We start from the raw sequence: 6,000 nt of genomic DNA, 5'->3' as shown, positions 1-6,000 counted from the left end.
CTCAAGTTAGAACTGTGTTTGTAAATGAACCGCCCCATGTTGTGTAGCTTTCTGGATTTTATACTTATTGGGCTACATATTAATTTACTATACAGGCTATACAGTAGATAAAATCTAACCTCACATGTTTTATGTAACTAAAGTGTTTAATCATGTGGGCTACAGACAGTAATCAAGTTATGGACTATATTGATATGAAAAACATGCATACTTAGTGCATTTGAATCATTTTAACCATATGTCATGGTCCTGGGACTTCTACCTGGTTTTTTGTGTGTCTTGTATTGTTGTTGTTTGATGTCAGCTTTAGGGTCCCTCGGTTGTTCTGTTAAGATGTTGCTTATTTGATTTCCCCTCGTGACTTTACCCCCTGTGTGCCCCCTCTGTGTATCTGCCAGCCCCCATGCCTCGTTTCTCCTCCTTGTGTTTTATTCCATGTTTTCCCAGCCCGCTATGTCTGTGTTCTCTTCCAATCTGGTCTGCGTCTCTGTGTGCTTCCTGTTTTACTTTGATAGTCTCCCGTCAGTGTTGTGTTACTCCTGCCGTGTCTCGTTATGATTATCAGTGTCGCCTGTGTTCCCCGTGTGCTCCCACTTCCCTCGTTAACCCTCTGTGTATTTGTGTCCACGTCTCCTACATTACCTACATAATAGAGCTATAATAAATGTTTGTTTGGGGTTTTTTTAAGTACAGAAATCAGCTGCTAAAATAATTGTTTTGACTTTTTGGGAATGCTTTACGGTCTGTTCTGTAGGAACGCTGAATTAATATATTGACTGTCTGGCCCCTTCTGGCTATTTAATAGTTGCTGAAGGAGATTTTGTTCATCCCCAGCTAATCTCATCCATATTTATATAAAATCTAGCATACTCCACACCACACAAAGTCAGAAGCCAGTTAAAATCTGTATGTGGTACCTGAGGCGGTGCTGCACTGACCAGTTGTTTCTGGCTATTTGCTGGTTCAGCCTGCCTATCACTGCAACTCTTGGCTCTTATTGGTCAGCTGGTGTGTGTGTGTGTGTGTGTGTGTGTGTGTGTGTGTGTGTGTGTGTGTGTGTGTGTGTGTGTGTGTGTGTGTGTGTGTGTGTGTGTGTGTGTGCGTATTGTAAAGACTTGATTCCCACAGTCCAAGTCAGGGTTTTAAAATGCGTTGCTGTCTCCATCCAGCATCAAAGCTGCATTGAAATTTCCTTCAATGAAATTTTGGCTCAAAGAAAAACAGTGTTGTTACTGTCAATCTCCAGTTAAAATAAAAGTGTAATTAAACCAAACGAAAGTAATGTACTAATGCTGGTCAAGACATTACCTGTAGCTGAGTGACATTTCCTCCAATTTCTGTTGGTGTCTGCAGTTTCCACTGGGGCTTAGTGTCTACTGCTACCCGACTGCACCACCATCCTCCACATTGCTATGCGTCCATTGGTGGTGCCAGCTGCTAGGATTTCTGAGTGTTGCAGAATTTTTAAAAAAGCAACGAGTTTTGTTTTTTTTAACCTATGCATTTGGAAACATTCAGGAATATGGTGATGGGAAAGAAAAAGGTGGTTTCCATGAAGTCTCCCTCTCGCATCCACCTTCCATACTGCCAAAGCTCCAGACTGTCAATAACAATAATAACAGTAATAGTTAACAGTTAATTTGCCTAGCACTTTCAAAACAGTTACAAAGTGTGTTAAAGAACACAATAAAATCTTAGTTAAAAACTCAAAAGAAAAGTTCAAAGAGTTAAAACACGAAACGGTTTGTTTTCTTTTTGCATTGAGCCAGGCTGCACGGACAGCTAAGAGTGTCTGATGTGCAGAATGCAGGCAGTGACTTGGTTCATAAAAAGTGACCAAATCTGAAACAAGGCTTGTACCCATGTATCGTATACCCAAAAGGTTGTGAGGAGGAGAATGATGATTTATTTCTTTGAATTTGTTATAAGTCTGGCAGCTGAGATTTAAATGAGCTGGAGGTGAAAGATGGACTTCTGGCTGAGATCCCAGTAGAAGGAATTACAATTATTCAAACACAATGAGATAAAAGGATTTAATGGGTGTGATAAATGTGGTTGCACTCACCTGTTCACGGCACCTGATGTTAATGAGCAGAAAGGTAGGGTGAGCATGAGGCGAAACCTTCTGTTGACTGCAGCTTGAGCGCAGCTTGAATCATTTTGATGCATCTTTTGGTTTATGTATACTTCTGCACTAAGTTATGCAATAGGCCAATGTTGAAATTTGGCATAGTAAATGGTGCAGTTATTTGTGCAGTCTGTGCATTTGTTTAATGGTTTGAGGCCGTGTGCCGATTTGTACAGTGGACAGTTGTATGTGGAATAAAAGTAGCAAATAGTACAGAGGTGTATCTCATGGGGCGATCGTGGCTCAAGAGTTGGGAGTTCGCCTTGTAATCGGAAGGTTGCCGGTTTGAGCCCCGGCTTGGACAGTCTCGGTCGTTGTGTCCTTGGGCAAGACACTTCACCCGTTGCCGCCTGGTGGTGGTCAGAGGGCCCGGTGGTGCCAGTGTCCGGCAGCCTCGCCTCTGTCAGTGCGCCCCAGGGTGGCTGTGGCTACATTGTAGCTTGCCATCACCAGTGTGTGAATGTGTGTGTGAATGGGTGGATGACAGGTTGTGTAAAGCGCTTTGGGGTCCTTAGGGACTAGAAAAGCGCTATACAAATACAGGCCATTTACCATTTACTGTTGCACGTCATCTGTGTCCTCATGTTTAGCCTGCCGCGGCCGTTGGTTGGAGGAGCCGCAATAGTTTGGAAAGGAAGGAAGCAGTAAGGTCAGTTTCCATTCTGGGTTTTCAGCATTAATAAAGAAACCTGCAACAAGGTGAGTAATGTTTGAGGTCCAAAAGAAATCAACACAGAGAAATTTTTACAGTGCTTTTCTACTCTACCTGAACATTCAAAGCGCTCTATACAGGTTGCCTCATTCACACCTGTTCATAGAAGCCCTTTTTCTGTGCTTTCTACCTAACATTCACACACATTCATACTCTGATGAATGCATCAGAGAGTGACTTGGGGTTAATGTCTTGCCCAAGGACAGTTAGCATGCACTCTGGAGCAGCCAGGGATCGACCCAAAAACCATCTGATTAGTAGATGACCTGCTCCACCTCCTGAGCCACAGCCACCCCTTTCAGAGGTAAAGAATGATTTAGAAAGTAAGTACAGTAATTTTTTGAGGTGATTTGATTAAAAAAAAAATCATTTTTGCTTCTAATTACATAATTAAGGTGTAATTACATCTTCCAACAAATTGATACATAAACGTATCATTTATCTACTAAAAATACATAGGAGCTGGCGTCATGTTGTGGAAGCTGCCATCTTGCCCCACCATCATACACTGGCTGAGATGGGCATCGCTGCGCCGCCTTTTCATGTTTTATGTAAGTGGATTTATACATTACTTTGAATTTAAAGATGTCAAATAGCTCTTTCACACTACATATGACTATTTCACATTTGTACATGTATATTTTGGTGATCTCTTTCTCAGTATGTTTTTCTTCTTATGGAAATAAGCTAATTTTAAACCAGTTAATGTTAGGCTCCAGTGTCCTAAGAAATCACACCTTTCCCCTGATAAACAAATTGATTGGATTCTCTCATTGTGTGGGAATTGATTATCAATTACAACTTCAATGAGCCACTTCAAAGAAAGTTTCACCCGCGTGGGCAGCAACAGAAAGTCCAGATGTGGAAACAGAAGGTTTCCACATTAAAATATCGATATTTGAATCATTTTGGGGTAAATTGTAGTTTTTCATTAACAGGAACACAGTGGAAAGAAACTATCATTCAGATTGTCTACATTGGAAAGAACTACTCCCTCTTCCGCCTTTTATAGTCATGTGTGAAATACGGCTGTATAAATGTGTGGCAGCCTGTGGCGTGCGCACTCACAACAATGGCTGAGCGTAACTGGAGTCATGTGCGCACGTATTTTACATCCACAAACAGCCCAGACGTGGTTTGCGATACATGTGGCAAGAAAGTGAGGTGTTGTGGCAACACCACTAACCTTGTCAAACACCTCAAAGTAAATCATATCACAGAATATGACGAGCTTATGTTGAGGCAAACTGAAGAGGAGAAGGACGGGTGCTGCTAGGGTGAGACAGACGTCTCTCAGGGAGTCCTTTAGTGCTGCAGGCAGGCAAGGTGTTCACATAGTGCACAACTTCAGGTTTTTGATTTCTATATGATGAATTCTGCATTATTAAGTGATAAGAACAAGTAATCTGATGTCCTGTAATGATTATGACGCTATAATTTGAGATACAATAAAAGAGTAAAGTTTTTGTACAAAGTATCGGAGCAGTATCGTCGATACCACCCTGAATTTTACGTGGTATGGGATCGGAAAGGAAATCAGTGGTATCACACATCACTAGTGATCAAATGTCAGGCCAAGCTGGAACTGATTCCTGTCTTCTGTAACTTCTACAACACTGTCCAATAGAGACACATGAATGAACTGCAGCGTCATTAAAAACACTGATGATCTTTATTTAAAAATGTAATACATTTACATCTGAATAAACTTTTAGGCATTACGCTGACGGACGGATGGATGGACCATGAATGCTTTCTCATCCTTCTTGTCATGCACCATGGAAGTGTCTGAGGGGCTTTTCCACTTGGAATGGGGATACTGTGTCCACACTTCAGAGGTGGAGTTTCCAGCATCTCACCTGGGCCTCATCTGCAAACAATCAGCAGGAGGGCTTCTTAAACCAGCGCTGCCTGCTACTCCTCGCCAGTTTGTTCTGCCATCTCCAGTGGTAACTAGGCTTAACCGGTTGGGGAGGGGCAAGGAAAATAGTATAAAGACATGGAACAGAGACAGAGGTTAATAACAAGTACCATTCAGTGCAGAGGTCTATTAAACATAGTGGGTGAAGAAGAAACACCCAGTGCATCATGGGAATCCCCCGGCAGCCTAATGCTGGGCATACACTGTGCGATTTTTGGCCCATTTTGAGCCGATTTTTCAGTCGTGCGATCGTTTTGGGGATCGTCCCGAGTTTGGCCTTGATCAAACTTCTCACCCCTGCGAGTCAATCCTACAGTTTGATCAGGAGCCGAATAACGCGACTGAAAAATCGCAGCACAGTGTATGCCCAGCTTATTGCAGCATAGAGGATTCAGGATCACCTGAGTAGGCCATCAGATTACTGAAAGGATACTGAAAAAACCCGTCGAAGTAGTCTTAGTCTTCATTGCTGCTGGTCGACTCAATTGAACACCTCTGAAGTTTGCACACAGGCAAGTATTGCTCTTCTTCCTCAAAATCCTCTCGGGAACGCTTCCTCGAGCCTCCAATTTCATGATCAAGCTCTTCGTGCGCATCTTCAAATACTTCAGAGTCATCATCGCTCCATCTCATTCTTTTGTTTGCTCCTAAATCTTCTTCATCCCTCTCTCTAGACCTCTTCCTGGAAACACCTGGCTGAGGGTCCTCTTCTGGGATGTACTGGCGAACATCCATGCGGCCTTCAAATGCCTCCTCATTTTCAATGCCACCAACCTTGAAAATGATCACAACCACAGCATTGTGATCCCCGTGCTGTTCATCGTTGTCACCGTTGTCCCTCACATGAATATTTTGAACATCAGTGTCGTCGTCGTCATCATCGTCATCATCTTCGTCCCCGTAAAGGTAATTGTCATATTGTGCCAGTACTGAAGCTATTAGCTCATGTAGATAGCAACAATAATCACGGAGAGCGAGATACAGATCGTTCAGGAAGCCATTAGCAGGTTCCTGATCTCCATTTGCCAACATTTGTGGGTTAACCTGTTGGCCTGCAAGATCATTAAATCTTTTAATTAACATCCATAACTACACTGAACAAAAATATAAACGCAACACCTTTGTTACTGCTCCCATTCCCCATGGGATGGACGTAGAGACCTAAAATTCATTCCAGATACACAATATAACCATCCCTCCCAAACAGTGGTCACAAATCAGTCCAAATGTGTGGTAGTG

This window comes from Astatotilapia calliptera, chromosome 8, assembly GCF_964374335.1.
Source record: "Astatotilapia calliptera chromosome 8, fAstCal68.1, whole genome shotgun sequence".
In the NCBI taxonomy this organism is placed as follows: Eukaryota; Metazoa; Chordata; class Actinopteri; order Cichliformes; family Cichlidae; genus Astatotilapia; species Astatotilapia calliptera.
The sequence above is the reverse complement of the archived record's forward strand: the minus strand, read 5'-3'. Positions refer to the sequence as shown.